Raw genomic sequence first — 16716 nt, forward strand, 5'->3', positions numbered from 1 at the left:
AATTAGTTTTTTTTAAAGAGAGAGGGAGAGAGAGAGAATTTTAATATTTATTTTTTAGTTATTAGCAGACACAACATCTTTGTTTTGTATGTGGTGCTAAGGATCGAACCCGGGCCGCACGCATGCCAGGCGAGTGTGCTACCACTTGAGCCACATCCCCAGCCCCACCTTGATTACTTTTTGAAGACCTTTGTTTCAAGAAGACTCCATGTTTTTAGTTTGAAATAAGATCTCCTAATAGGGGCTCCGTTGTAGAGCGCTTGCCCCCTGGGTTCAATCCTCAGCACCGCATATAAATAATTTAAATAAAAGATCCATTTACAGCTAAAAAAGAAAAATTTTTAAAAAAGATCTCCTAATATAGGAGTTTCTAAATGATTCCCCAGAGAGCATCATTATTATAAGAATGCCTCTAAACTGTCACTGAGGATACTAATCTTTATTTAAGCCTTTAAAGAATTGTTTTTCTTTTGGACTTGCCTTCCGAGTTTGAGGTATGTTCTTAATAAAATCGTGGTGGCAGATCCTTATCATTTTTAGAGTGGATTTGATCCCTAGAATCCATGTAATAATTGTCTATCAAGGCAAGTCCAAAATAGGAAGTCAAAAAATATGAAACCAAATCATTGAATTGGTTTTGCTGGCTTATGACCTTGAAGGACAATTTTTATTTGCTTACATAGCTTCTGAAATGATTGCTGAAATTTAGTTACATTATTTTATTCTGTAAGTTACACACATTGTATTTATTTCTTTAAAACTATATCAGCTATAGGAAATAAGACACAAGAATTAGAAAGTACATAAAAGTCTGAGGCTATGTAGCATTTGGGCAGCTGGTCTTCTGTCCAGCAATTTCTTATAGAATACTCCCATCATTTGCATTCACAGAGATAATTCTAAGAGATTGATGAAAATTAAATTATATTCAGTGTGTAACAAATCTCCGGCAGTCTAGGATTTCATATTTCTTTTTTCCAGGACTTGTGAGTCACCTCCAAAGTCCACAACAATTGTAGTTTTATTAAGCAACTACTCGGAATTGTGTGATTTTTTTTTTTTAATTTTTATTTTTTGCAGCTCCACTCTAGTCTGTGCTCACTTAACAAGTGAGGCAGTTTAAGAAATTTGTTAATTATTTCAGAATATTTACTGAATGTTTATCATGTCTGAGACAACTAGAGCAGGAACCCTGCTTTTATAAAGTTTATTTTCTAGTGGGAGATACAGGTATAGTTTAACAGGTAAATAAATTAATAAACCAAATAAATTATGGTAATGCAAGGAAGAAAACAAATGATAGATGCTATAATTGAGAAATGGAGGACCTACTTAGTCATTGAAGATCTTTGTGAAAATATGATCATAAAGTTCTAAAAGACAAGAATGAATCTATTGAGCTGGGGGTGTAGTTCAGTGGTACAATATGCGCTTACCATAAGTTTAGTCCCCAGTACCAAAAAAAAAAAAAAAAAAGAATCAGTCTACATGTTTAAGAGGAGGCAGGCAAAGAACATTCCTGACAGATGATAGCAGATTCAAAGGCTCTGAGGGAAGAAATCTCTTGACATTTTATTGGACCGGACAGAGGACAAGGTAACTTGATTGTAGTGAGGTGGGTGAAAGAGGCAGACCAGGGCTGATCAGGGGAATGTTGCTGGTAAGATGGTATTCAAGAATTCTGTTTACAGACATGGAGTAGGAAGCAAGGGCAGAATTTGAGACAAAGAAGGAACACGACATGACCTATAGTAATACCACTTTGGCTTCTGGGTGCAAAATGGATTGGAAAGGGCCAGAATAGAAGCAAAAAGCTAAAATGCTGTCTTGTGAGCTCCAGATGTGGATAATATGGCCTGGGAGAACAGACAGTTTGGGTAAAGTCATACAGCTAAGTGAGTGATAGTTTTAAATCTAGGTTAGTTTAACCTGTGTTTTCCTTACTGCTAGATTAAAAGCTTTTAGGATAGATGTTTCTGGTCACTTATACCTCAAATTGTGATGACTTTTCTTGTTGAATTCCTTCTCTTGGTAGTCTGTTTCTTTACTTCCTATTATTTCCTAGGCAGGTACTCTTGAACCTTCTTTTCTTTTTAGTAAGATGCTCCCTTATTCTTTATTCCTTTAGAATTTCACTGTCTTTTTCCTTCTGCCATTTCTAATCTATTAAAGTCATTAAATGAATTTTTTATTTTCATTTACATTTTAGTTCTAAAATTTCCATTAAAAATAATGCCAACTTTTCTGCTGAAACTCCGTCTCTTTATTCATCAAGACTAATTTTCTTTAATTTTAAAAATGTTTTAAATTTCTAACATTTATTTGTAATACCTGCTTTAAAGTCTTTGATAAATTGAATGCCTAGTCTATTTCTAGAGCAGTTTCTATTGACAATTTTTTCTCCCTTCTCTGACCATGAGTCATATTATCTTGTTTTGTTGTCTAGCTTTTAGGGGTTTTTGTTTGGTTGATTTTTTTTTTTTTTTAATGGTAGAATCTTCCAGGTGGCATACACCTATAATTCCAGATACTCAGGAGACTGAAGTAGGAAGATTGCAAGTTAAAGGCCAGTCAACTTAGTGAGACCCTATCTCAAGAAAGGATTTGGGATGTAGCTCAGTGATAAAGCACCCCTGGGATCAATCCCCAGTGCAATCCATCAATCAATCAATAACTGACATGTAGGACTCTAAATTCTTCTGACTTCCTCTGCACATTATTGGCATTGGTTCTACTAGGTAGTTTAGTCATGCCTAATCACCTTGAACTTGTTTAGAATTGATTTTGGTAGTATATATACTAGTGTGGAAAACCTAGGGTGTTTTTCAAATTCTTTTGTCAGAGCAGGGCTTAGCTGCTAACTTCTGCCTTCCCTTGTCCAATCTTGGCTTCAGGCTTTGTTAGGTGGGTGTGGAATAGGTCTCAGTCTAGGATGTGGTTTTTCTGGTGAGGCTTTTTTTGGTTTCTCGGTCGGATGTCAGTTATTAACAAGGTCTTTCTTCTCTGGCTGGTCCAGGACTTCAGTGCACTTCAGAGCTGTTTGAACACCTCTGTCCTGCTGTTGGCCTCTAGCAGTACTCTCTGATAACCTTTGAGTTTTCTCACCTGGCCCTATCCAGGAACTGGAGGGAGTCCCCTACATTGGCTTCTGCCTCCTTAATTTTCCCATCACTTCCCTTTTCTCTTGCTCTCTGCGCCTCAGAATCCAGCTGCGCAGCTGCTTCCAATTCTGATTTCTGCCCCCTAAGCGTGAGGATTACTGTACTTGGATCTGTCTACACTCTTATTGTAATGACGTTATTTGTCTCTTATGCCAATTCCATTCTGTTTTGCTGAAACTCCTTAGTATTTTTCATATTTTTAGGGAATTATTATTCTTTAGGGGACTATATTTCTTTTAAGTCAGTTTTGTCCATTTAAAAATAATTAGAATTCTTATTGGAGTAGAGTCACATGTACATATGAAGTTTTAGAAGGTTGCTGTTTTCATGAAACTGAGTCTTGCTATCCACAGTGCTGTCTTTCTGTTTTTGAGGTCCTGTTTAAATCTTTCAATAAGTTTTATAATTTCACTACTAGGAGTCTTGAGCTTTTCTTAATGTATTTCTAGGTATTCTATAGTTTTAGTCAATAATGTGGATAGAAATTTTGTTATTATTTCTAACATGTTATTGTGATATAGAGAGATGGTTGTTTAAATATTTCTTGTGTTAGCTGTCTTCACAAATTTTTATTACTCTAGTCTTTTTTCTTTTCTGGTTCTGTTAGGTCCACAGTTATATTGTTTTCACTTAGAGATGATATTGTCTCTTCTTGTCTATATTTATTTCACTTTTTAAAATATTTCATTACCTTTAACCTTTCAAGCAATTGTTGTGGTACTGACATCACAAGATTTACTTATTTAAGCCGTTGTCACATTCTTACTTGATTTGATTTGCTAGTATTTCTAACAGAATTTTTAAGTCTATATTTTTAAAAGATTTGAGAGTTTTCCTTTCTTAGCTAGCCTTCCCCACGGTTTAAGATAATTTGGGTAAAATATATAATAACCATTGTCTTACAGTTGCCTATACCATTCAGTGCAGTGACATACTGTATAGGTTTGTAACCTAGTAACCATAGAAGATACCATATGGCCTTGGCGTGTGGTAGGCTGTGCATGTAAGTATGCTTTATGGGGTTCATATGACAAAATTGCCAAGTGATGAGTTTCTTAGAACGTATCCTGGTTGTTGAGTGATGCATGACTACGATAATTCAGTTTAAAAGGACTTTAATTCTCATGTCAGAGAAGCAAGTTAAACTCCTTCTTAAGGACATATGAATTCTGCTTTAAAATAAAATTACTTGAGAATATATGCAGGATTTGATCCCAGTTGTTATGAGTAATGTGTAGAAGTTTGCATGATGATTTTAATTAACTCAAGGATGTGTGTGACACCTGAATGCTGTTCTTTTCCCTTTAAGCCTCCATCAAGATGGACTTATATTTCAGTTGAATCCAAGTTGCTTTTATTTCTTTTGTTTGACCAAAGAAGGTAGTCTTCTCCCAAGAGCCCCTTTCTCTCTCAGACATATGTGTTCGTAGTTTTTTCGCTGATAAAAACTACATCAGTTATGAAAGTATTTATATTCCAAATTTATATTTAAAATATTGTATACTATGATGAACTGAAAATTAGAAATATTTTTTGCCATGTATTGTTGAATTTGATCATATGATATATCTCATTTAATCACATCATTAACCTCTTGAATTAGGTGTTATATAATATCTCCTGTTTTTAAGGAAACTTTTTGTTTGTTTGCAAACCAGTGATCTAAATAATTGAATAACTAGCTCAAATTTGCACAGCTTTTAAGTAAACAGAATTATGATTTGAACCTACTTCTACATAATAAATCATATATCTTCTACAGCCCCAACAAGAGAAAGCAGACAAATATAAAGAGGGAGACTTACTGTGTAAAAAATGGAATTTGGCTATGAAATATTGTCTTTTATTTTTTTGTATGATCCCCTTACCCAGAAGTGCTGTGGAGCTTAAATTAGAGCTGTTTTTAGTGGTACCGGAAAAAACCAGAGCTTGAAAATAGCAAGCCTTGTTATTGACTCTGTGGTCACTGGCTTGGCTTGCCGTGGGTGGCTTCCTTCCCATTCCATTTAAATTTTAGGTTAGTTCAGTGTACATCTTCACAGAATGATGATTTAAACTTACTGTTTTTTCTTTTCAAATTGACACTCTATTGCTATTTTTATGCTTAGTCTAAGTAATTATGATGTGGCAATAATGAATTTGTTTTCAGGATACTCTATGTAAGCAGCTGAAACGTTTTAAGGTATTGTATATTTAGCATAAAAGTAAACACTACCAAAAATTGTGGAGTTAGGATTATTCCACGGACATTAAGGAAGTGAGGTATACAAAGTGATGTTTACTTCCAAGGAGGAAAGAAAGGCAGGTGAAAGTGGTGTGGTGACCAGGAGACCCAGCTGAAAAGAGTAGGATTCTACCAGGATTCCAAAACAAGTGTTATAACCTAGTGTTACTATTACATTAATTTGAAGGTGACATAGAAATAAATATTTTTGAAGATGTCAATAGTGCTGAATTTAAAAATTAATTATAGATACTTGTTAAAAAGAAACACAATTATATTGAAAAGAAGACTTTGGAAAAATACAAGGGGCACTTTACTAGAAATAAAAAGTTATATAACTGATTAAATTATGGGAATCTGCACCCAGAATAACTTTTGTGCTTATTTAGAATGTTCAGATAATCCGTATCTGAAACTTTTAAAGTTTCGCTTTAACAAACAATACATGTAGCTGGGCATGATGGAGCCCACCTGTAATCTCTGCAACTCGGGAGACTGAGGCAGGAGGATCACAAGTTTAAAGCCAGCCTCAGCTACTTAGCAAGAACCTAAGCAATTTAGTACAATAAAAATTTAAATGGGCTGGGAATGTGGCTCTGTGGTTAAGCATCCCTGAGTTTAATCCCCAGGAAAAAAAAAATTAACATTTAGAGGAATTTTTTTTGTTTAGTTTGTATTTATTTGTTCGTTTGTTGGTTTGTTTTTTTCAGTGTTAGAAATTGAACCTGGGGCCTTGTGATGCTGGACAAGCACTCTATCACTGGGTTACTTTCCGAGCCCAATGAGTTACTGTTTTTATTTTAATACACAGGAAAATTCATCCTTCTGATATACAGTCATGTAACCACCATCACACTCAAAATATCTAAGAATTTTCACACCCTCCAAGATCCTCCTGTACAAACCTTTGTCCACTTATATATAAATCTTATATATAGACCTTTGTCCACTCTTCAGGCCTTGGCAATCTGTTTTCTATTTCAGTAGTTTTGCCTTTACCAGAATATCGTATAAATGGAATGGTATAGTACATATCCTTTGAATCTAGCTTCTTTTGCTTGGCATGATTCAGTTGAAATTCAACTACTTTCCATGTGTCCATATTTATTCCTTTTTATTGATTAGTACTATTGGATTGTATAGATATGCCAGAGTTTGCCCATTTGCCTGCTAAAAAAATTTATTCATCTTTTTCAAAATTGTTTTGGCTCTTCTAAATACTCTGCATCTTAAATATAAAACTTAAAATCAACCTGTTAATATCTACTTTAAGAAAAGCCTCCAAAGATTTTTATAAGGGATTGTGTTGATCAATTTGAGCAGTATGACATCTCAACAATATTGAGTCTTCATATCCATAAGGTCAAAGTGTCTGTTTATTTAGATCTTTAGTTTCTTTCAGCAATATTTTGTAGTTTTTACCATATAAGTTTTATATTTAGTGTTGTATGAAAGGAGAGAAGGTTAGCACTAGCCTTGACAAAGATGGAAGAGGCCCTTGGGCCTGACAACACATGTACAGTTAAGGCATTACCACCTACTTCTTGGCATCTAACCATCATTTTAAGAACACTCAAGAAAGAAATTAAAGAAGACCTTAGAAAATGGAAAGATCTCTCATGCTCTTGGATAGGCAGAATTAATATTGTCAATATGACCATACTACCAAAAGCACTATACAGATTAAATACAATTCCAATCAAAATCCCAGTGACATTACTTATAGAAATAGAAAAAGCAATCATGAAATTCATCTGGAAAAGTAATAGAACAGCCAAAGCAATCCTTAGCAAGAAGAGTGAAGCAGGAGGCATCATAATACCAGACCTTAAACTGTACTACAGAGCAATAGTAACAAAAATGGCATGGGATTGGCACAAAAATAGATAAATACAGTTATCTCCTACTAGATAAAGATGGCAAAAACTTATGTTGGAGAAAAGAATAGCCTCTTTAACAAATGGTGCTGGGAAAACTAGAAATCCATAAGCAGCAAAATAAAATTAAGCCCCTACCTCTCACCATGCGTAAAACTCAACTTGAAGTGGATCAAGGACCTAGGGATTAGGCCAGAGACCCTGTGCCTAATAGAGGAAAAAATAGGCCCAAATCTTCATCATGTCCAATTAGGCCCTGACTTCCTTAACAAAACTCTTATAGCTCAAGAAATAAAAATCAATCATCAATAAATGGAAAGGATCCAAACTGAAAAGCTTCTTCTCAGCAAAAGAAACAATCAGTGAGGTGAAGAGAGAGCAAGAGAATGGGAGCAAATTTTTACCACATGCACATCAGACAGAGCACTAATCTTCAGGATATATAAAGAACTCAAAAAAACTTAACATCAAAAAAATAAATAACCCAATCAATAAATGGGCTAAACATTACCACCTACTTCTTGGCATCTAACCATCATTAGATGGTTACACAAGGATACACCCTGATATTATCACAGACACCTCTCAGAAGAAGAAATACAAATGGTCAACAAATATATGAAAAAAGATTCAACATCTCTAGTAATTACAGAAATGAAAATCAAAACTACTGATTGCAGAATCACATCGGTTACGCATCCACATTTTTACATAATGCCATATTTGGGGTAAAAATGGGAGTTCATAACCCACTTGAATCTAATGTATGAAATATGATATGTCAAGAGCTTTGTAATGTTTTGAACAACCAATAAAAAAAATAAAAAAGGTAAATAAAAGCAAATCAAAACTACTCTAAGATTTCATCTGACTCCAGTCAGAATGGCAGTTAAGAATACAAGCAACAGGGCTGGGGTTGTGGCTCAATGGTAGAGCACTTACCTAGCATGTGTAAGGCCCTGGGTTCGATCCTGTGCACCACATAAAAATAAATAAATAAAATAAAGGTATTGTGTCCAACTACAACTAAAAAATAAATATTTTTTTAAAAAGAATACAAGAAACAATAAATATTGGCAAGGATGTGGAAGGAAAGGCACACTCTTACATTGTTGGTGGGACTGCAAATTGGTATAACCAATCTGGAAAGCAGTATGGAGATTCCTTAGAAAACTTGGAATGGAACCACCATTTGACCCAGCTATCCCACTCTTCTGTCTATACCCAAAGGACTTAAAACCATCATACTACAGTGACAATGCCAAATCAATGTTTTTAGCAGCTCAATTCATAATAGCTAAACTATGCCCTTCAATAGATGAATGGATAAAGAAACTGTGGTATATATACTCTATGGAATATTACTCAGCATTAAAAGAGAATAAAATTATGGCATTACAGGTAAATAGATAGAGTTGGAGAATATCATGCTAAGCGAAGTAAGCAAATCCCTAAAACCAAAGGCTGAATTTTCTCTCTGGTAAGTTGATGCTGATCCATAATGGTGGGGGAGGCATGGGAAAAATGGAGGAACTTTGATTGGGCAAAGGGGAGGGAGGGAAAGGGATGGGGCATGAGGGTACGAAAGATGGTGGAATAAGATGGACATCATTACCCTAGGTACATATATGAAGATGGAAATGGTGTGACTCTGTGTACAACCAGAGTAATGAAAAATTGTGCTCCATATGTGTACTATGAATTGAAATGCATTGTGTTCTTATGTAACAAATAAATTAATAAAATTTTTAAAGTTTATATTTCTTTTGTTCAGTTTATTCTACACTTTTCATTTTTGAGGCTATTCTGAGTAGGATTATTAATTTCATTTTGGCATATTTTTTCCTGGTATATAGAAAACAACTGATTTTTAAATTTTTTAGCATTTATTGTAAGTTGCATATACATTTCCTTCCATCCTCCCTTCCTTCCGTCCTTCTTTCTTTCTGTTATTTACTACACAAGGATACACCCTGATTTTTATAATAAAAGCATGGAGTACAATCTGCTCCAGTTCAGTCTCCAGCACTCCCTTTCCCTACTGCTCCCCTCTCTCTACTCCACTGATCCCTCTTTAATCCATTTACAGTGTACTTTTTTTCTTTTTTAATCAGGCCCTGTGGATACACCTGATGCTGGGATCCATTGTGCCACATCCATGCACGCACATTCATTCCACTCTTCTTCCCTTTGCCTGGCCCTTGTCCTCCTCCTCAATCCCTTTTGTCTACTCTACTGATCTTTCCTCTGTTTTGATGAAATTCCCTCTTCATTTTTTATTTATCCCCCAAAGCAACTATTTTTTTTAAATATTGATCTTTTATCTAGTGACCCTATTACACTTATTAATCCTAGCTAGTAGTTTTTGTGGATCCCTTAGAGTTTTCTACTAAGGGTCATGTCTACTATGAATAAAGAATGCTTTACTACTACTTTTTCATTTTTGACACTTTTTGTTTTTTACCTTAATGCATTTGCTAGAACCTCCAGTTCATGGAGTTACTAGTAACAGAGAGAGTTGGCTTCTTTGCTTGTTCCTTCTCTTTAGTCTCTTGCCACTAAATTCGATCTTTAACTTTGGATGTTTTGTAGGTTCCCTGTGGAGGGTTAAAGAAGTTACCTGTCTATTGAAATGAGTGTACAGTTTCTGCCTTATTCTATGAGCATATGTATTGTATTGATTAATTTTTCAAGTGTTAAATCAGCCTTATATTCCTGGCATCAGTTTTACATGTTCATGATGTATAATTATTTTTACATGTTGTTAGATTTTGTTTGCTCAGATTTTGTTTAGCATTTTTGCATTTATATTCACAAGGGATATGAATCTGTAGATTTATGATGTTTTTGGCTAACTTTAGTTTTAGGGTAACAATGGTTTCATAAAATGAGGAAGTATTTTCTCCTGTTTTCTAAAGAAGTTTGTAAAGAATTATTTTTTCTTTTTTTTTTTGAGAGAGAGAGAGAGAGAGAAATCTTTTTGATATTTCTTTTTTAGTTTTCGGCGGACACAACATCTTTGTTTGTATGTGGTGCTGAGGGTCGAACCCGGGCCGCATGCATGCCAGGCGAGCGCACTACCGCTTGAGCCACATCCCCAGCCCTATTTTTTCTTTAAATATTTCTTAGGAGATAAATATTTAGTAGAATAGAAAAGCCACCTGGACCTGGACTTTACTTTATGGAAAAAAATTAAATTAACTAATTCAGCTTTCTTACATATGATAAATCTATTCACACTTTTAATGACTTCTTGAATTAGGTATGGTAATTTGTGTCTTTGCAAAATATGCTCATTTCATCTAAGTTGCTAACTTGTTGGAACAAATTTGTTGGTAGTGTCCCTTATAATCTTTTTAGTCTCCACAAAGTTAATAGTGATGCCCCATCTTTTGTCCCCAATATTGGCAATTTATGTTCTTTTTTTATTATTTATTTAGATTAGTGTAGCTAATGGTTTGCCAATTTTATCTTTTTAAAAGGAACTAACTTGGTTTTTATTGATTTTTTTCTATCACATTTCTGATTTCTATTTCATTGTTCCCTACTGTAATTTTTATTATTTCCTTTCTTCTTATTACTTTGGGTTTAGTTTTTACCTCCTTCTCTCCTTTCTCAAAGTGGAAGCTCAGGAAATGGATTTGAGAATTTTCTTCCCTAATATAGGCATTTAAGTTGTCATTATCCCATTCAACATATCCTTGCAGTCCATCAGTTTTGATACTCTGTGTTGACTGTTGTCATTTGGTTAAAAATATTTCCTCTTAGTACTGTCTTCATAGTGTCCCAGAGATTTTGATGTGATCCCATTCTTGGATTTCTGTTCATGGTTTACCATCTTCTCCGCATGTTCAACTCTACTTTCAAGATTATATATTTTGTCTTCATTGTCTGAGGTTCCATCTTCCAAGTGGTCTAGTCTGTTAGTGATGCTTTCTATTGAATTTATAATTTGGCTTACTGATTCCTTCATTTTGAAGATTTCTGCTTGTTTTTTCCCCCACAGTCTCTAACTCTTTATTGAAGTTTTCTTTCACTTCCTGTATTTTTTTTTATTTCACTCCTTATACTATCCTTTACTTCACATATCAGCTTAACTATATACAATCTGAAGTCCTTCTTGGACATTCTTCTTCAGTGTTATCAGTGACTTCTGTTGTTGAAGCATCTTGGTTTGTTTGGGGTGCTTTATTATCTTGTTTTTTTCATGTTGTTAGTGTGTTTTCCCATCTAAAAATATGGATCTAATGCAGGATAAATTCTACCCTGTAGACCTATAGTGTCCCTGAAGATTTCCAGTGCTTCACCTTTACTGGTGAGACCAATATCAACAGCACTCAGTGTACACAATATATAACCTTAAACCTAATAGCTCCCACTAAGGCATCTACTGCTGTCTCTCATTAAACCAAAATGATGAGTTCAATAACTTTCTTATAGTACTAACAGACTATTTGTTAAAATGGTTTAAAGTTTCAAATAGTGGATGAGAGAACAGAGGTACATCTCAAAGGCCTAGAAAAATAAGAACAAATCAATATTAAAAGCAGTAGAAAACAGGAAATAATTAAAATCAGAGCTGAAATCAATGAAATTGAAACAAAAGAGACAATTGAAAAAATTGACAAAACAAAAAGTTGGTTCTTTGAAAAAATAAATAAAATATATAAATACCTGGCCATGCTAATGAAGGGTTTAAAAGAGAGAAAACTCAAATTACTAAAATAAAAGATGAAGAAGGAAATATCACAACAGACATGTCTGAAATACAGAAGATAATTAGAAACTATTTTGAAATTTATACTCTAATAAAATAGAAAATATTAAAGACATTGACAAATTTCTAGAGACACGTGACCTACCTAAACTGAATGAGGAGGTCATACATGATTTAAACAGACCAATTTCAAGTAGTGAAATAGAAAATGCCATCAAAAGCCTACCAACCGGGCTGGGGATGTGGCTCAAGCGGTAGCGCCCTCGCCTGTCATGCGTGCGGCCTGGGTTCAATCCTCAGCACCACATACAAACAAAGATGTTGCGTCCACCAAAAAAATAAATATTAAAAAAATTCTCTCTCTTTCTCTCTCTCTCCTCTCTCTTTAAACAAACAAACAAACAAACAAACAAAAACCTACCAACCAAGAAAACCCCAGGACCAAATGGATTCTCAGCAAAGTTCTACAAGAGTTTCAAAGAAGAATTAACACCAATGTTCCTCAAAGTATTCCATGAAATAGAAAAGGAGGGAACCCTTCCAAACTCATTCTTTGAAGCTACTATCTGATACAAAAACCAGACACATCAAGGAAAGAAAACTTCAGACCAATATCCCTGATGAACATAGATGTAAAATTTTTCAATAAAATTCTGTCAAATTGCATTCAAAACATTAAAAAGATAGTGCACCATGTTCAATTGGGATTCATCCCAGGGATGCAGGGTTGGTTCAGCATACAAAAATCAATAAATGTAATTCATCATATTAATAGACTTAAAAACATGACTCACATGATCATCTCAGTAGATGCAGGAAAAGCATTTGACAAAATACAGCACACCTTCATGTTAGAAACACTAGAAAAACTATGGATAGTAGGAAAAAGATATCATATGCTAAACCCAAGGCCAGCATCATTCTAAATGGAGAAAAATTGGAAGCATCCCTGCTAAAAACTGGAACAGGATAAGGAAGTCCTCTTTCACCACTTCTATTCAGCATCATCCTTGAAACTGTAGCCAGAGCAATTAGACAAAAAGAGAGAGAGAGAAAGAAAGAAATGAAATAAAGGGATACAAATAGGTAAAGAAGAACTCAAACTATTTGCCAATGACATGATTCTATATCTAGAAGATCCAAAAAATTCCACCAGAAAACTTCTAGAACTAATAAATGAAGTCAGCAAATTAATAGGATATAAAATCAACACCAATAAATCAAACACATTCCTATATATCAGTGATGAATCCACTGAAAAAGAACTTAGGAAAACTATTCCATTCACAATAGCCTCCAAAAAAATAACAAATCTGGGAGTCAATCTAACAAAGAAGTGAAAGACCTCTACATTGAAAACTACATAACACTAAAGAAATTGAAGAAAACCTTAGAAGATGGAAAGATCTCTCATGCTCCTGGATAGGCAGAATTAATATTGTCAAAATGGCCATACTACCAAAAGCGTTATACAGATTTAATGCAATTCCTATTAAAATCACAATGACATTCTTCATAGAAATAGAAAAATCAGTCATGAAATTTAATTGGAAAAATAAGAGGCCCAGAATAGCCAAAGCAATCCTTAGCAAGAAAAGTTAAGTAGGAGGCATCACAATATCAGAACTTAAACTATACTACAGAGCTATAGTAACAAAAACGGCTTGTGTTGGCACCAGAATAGACTTGTAGACAAATGGTACAGAATAGAGGACACAGAGGCAAACCCACATAAATATGATTATCACATACTAGACAAGGGTGCTAAAAACATTTATCGGAGAAAAGATAGCCTATTCAACAAATGGTGCTGGCAAAACTGGAAATCCACATGTAGCAAAATGAAATTAAACCTCTATCTATCACCCTGCACAAAAATCAACTCAAAGTGGATCAAAGACTTAGGCACTAGAACAGAGACCTTGCACCTAATAGAAGAAGAAATAGACCCAAACCTGCACCACATTGGCCTAGGATCTGACTTCCTTAAATAAGATTCTTAAAGTGCAAGAAGTAAAATCAAGAATCAATAAATAGAATGGATTCCAATTAAAAAGCTTCTTCTCAGCAAAGGAAACAATAACATGAGGAGAGAGCCTACAGATTGGGAGAAAATCTTTACCACATGCACCTTCAATAAAGCATTAATCTAGGATATATAAAGAATTCAAAAACTTAACACCAAAAAAACAAATAACCCAATCAATAAATGGGCAAAGGAACTAAACAGACACTTCACAGAAGAAGAAATACAATTGATCAACAAATATGTGAAAAAGAGTTCAACATCTCTAGCAATTAGAGAAATGCAAATCAAAACTAATATTTCATCTCACTCCTGTCAGAATAGCAATTATCAAGCATACAGGTAACAATAAATGTTGGTGAGGATGTGGTGGAAAAGGTAGCTTCATACATTGCTGGTGGGACTTCAGATTGGTGCAACCACTATGGAAAACAGTATGGAGATTCCTCAGAAAATTGGAAATGGAACCACCATTTGACCCAGCTATCCCACTCCTTGGTTTATACCCAAAGGACCTAAAATCAGCATACTATAGTGACACAGCCACATCAATACTTACAGCAGCTCAATTTACAATAGCTAGACTATGGAACCAACCTAGGTGTCTCTCAATAAATTAATGGATAAAGAAAATGTGGTATAAATATACCCAATGGAATATACTCAGCTTTAAAGAAGAGTAAAATGGCATTTGCCAGTAAATGTTTCGAGTGGAGAATATCATGCTAAGCAAAATAAGCCAATGCCACAAACCAAAGGCCAAATGTTTTCTCTCCTATGCGGATGCTAATTCACAATAAGGCAGGGAACACTAGGGAAGAATAGCATTACCTTAAATTAGGTAGAGGGAAGTGATGGGAGGAAAAGGGTGGGGATGTGGGGATAAGAAAGATAGTAGAATGAAACAGACATTATTATTGTATGTATATACGTGACTACATGACCAATGTGATTCTGCAACATGTACACTCAGAAAACTGAGAAATCATATCCCATCTATGTATGATATATCAAAGTGCATAAATGCATTCTACTGTCATGTATAACTAATTAAAACAAATAAAAAATGTTTAAAAAATATTTTCTAATTTTCCTTGTAATTTGTTTTCTTGTGGGTACTTAGAAGCATTTTGTGTAATTTCCATATATTTGGGGATTTCTCAGATTTCTTTATTTTGTGAGTTTCTACTTTAAATCCCATTTTATTTTGTCTGATTTCAGTACTTTTCAATATGATACTGGTTTAACAGTCTAGCATATGGTCTATCCTGGAGAATGTACCGTGTGTACTTAAAAATAATATATCTTATCATGTGCAAGACCTTAGGTTTGATTCCCAGCACCACAAAAAAGAAAAGAATATGTTTTCTGCTGTAGTGTTCTAAGATCTCAAATTAGGTCAATTTGGCTTATTGTGTAGTATAAGTATTTCTATTTATTTGATTATTCTGTCAGTTATTAAGAGTGACACAGTAAAATCTTCTATCATTGTTGAAATGTCTACTTTTTCTTTCAATTATGTTGATATTTTGCTTCATGTAATTTGGGGTTCTTCTATTAGGCATGTGGCATCAAAATATTGACCATTTTTTATTATGAAATATTCCTCTCTCATAGTATTTCATATTCTAATGTCTATTTTTTTTCTAATATGTAGATTGCCACTCTCTCTCATGGTTATCATTTAAATTGTGCATTTTTCTTTATTCTTTTACTTTAAACCTTTGTGTGTTAGATACAGCATATTGTTTTTAATGCAGTCTTATACCTTCTTCCATTTATACAAGCCATTTTGTTATTTGTTCTACATATTTTATAACTTTTTTGTGCCTCTATATAAAATATGTATTCTACATATTTCATTTTTTTAATATTTATTTTTTAGTCGTAGTTGGACACAATACCTTTATTTTATTTATTTATTTTTTATGTGATGCTGAGGACTGAACCCAGGGCCTCGAATGTGCTAGGCGAGCAGTCTACCACTGAGCCACAACCCCAGCCCCTCTACTTATTTTATATCTTTTTGTGCCCGTTATTACCTTCTTTGATGATAGATAAATGTTTTTAGTGTGCGGTTTCAGTTCCTCTGTTGATGTTGTTTCTTTTTTTAGTTTTTTTACCAATCCCCTGAATATGATGAAGTCATTTTTCTCTTCTTTCAAGATTTTATATTTATAGTTGTCTTTCATAATATAATTATGATGTGTAGAAGTGTAGAATTCTTTGTGCTTATCCTATTATTTATTGAGCTTCTTGATATTCATTATTTTTATCAAAATTTGGCTTCTATTTATTTTGATGTTTTTCTGGCCCTTTCTCCACGTTCTCTTTTTATTGGAATCTTATCACACTTGTGTTGGTACAGTTGTTTTGTCCTGAAGATGTCTGAAGCTCTGTTCATTTTCCTCCAGTTTTTGCCCTTGCCTTTTCTAATTGGATCATACCCATTATCTATCACTGATTCTTTCATCTACCCATTCAAATCTGCTATTGAATTCTTCTTTGCACTTGTACTTTTCAACTTCAAATTTACATTTTTAATAATTTCTGACTTTTATTGAAGTTCTCTTTGAATCATCATTATCATATTTTCCTTTGGTTCTTTAAATGTATTTCTTTTTGTTTATTAAACAAATAACTGCTTTAACATCATTGTTTGCTAAATCTAACATCTGGGTTCGCTTAGCATGTTTCTATTTATTTTTTTC

The 16716-nt window shown here is 34.0% G+C and overlaps 1 protein-coding gene and 1 non-coding gene across 5 annotated transcripts in view; both read left to right on the forward strand.

Moving 5' to 3' along the window:
- The window catches only part of Lrrc28 (leucine rich repeat containing 28), a 141838-nt gene that overhangs the window by 63004 nt on the left and 62118 nt on the right, over window positions 1-16716 (forward strand). The gene's annotated exons all lie outside the window — the stretch shown is intronic.
- LOC114081036 (U6atac minor spliceosomal RNA) lies at window positions 6827-6952 on the forward strand. Its single transcript, XR_003580698.1, has one exon. It is a non-coding gene; the product is annotated as a U6atac minor spliceosomal RNA (small nuclear RNA).

The sequence above is a fragment of the Marmota flaviventris genome, chromosome 2, assembly GCF_047511675.1.
Source record: "Marmota flaviventris isolate mMarFla1 chromosome 2, mMarFla1.hap1, whole genome shotgun sequence".
Lineage (NCBI taxonomy): Eukaryota > Metazoa > Chordata > Mammalia > Rodentia > Sciuridae > Marmota > Marmota flaviventris.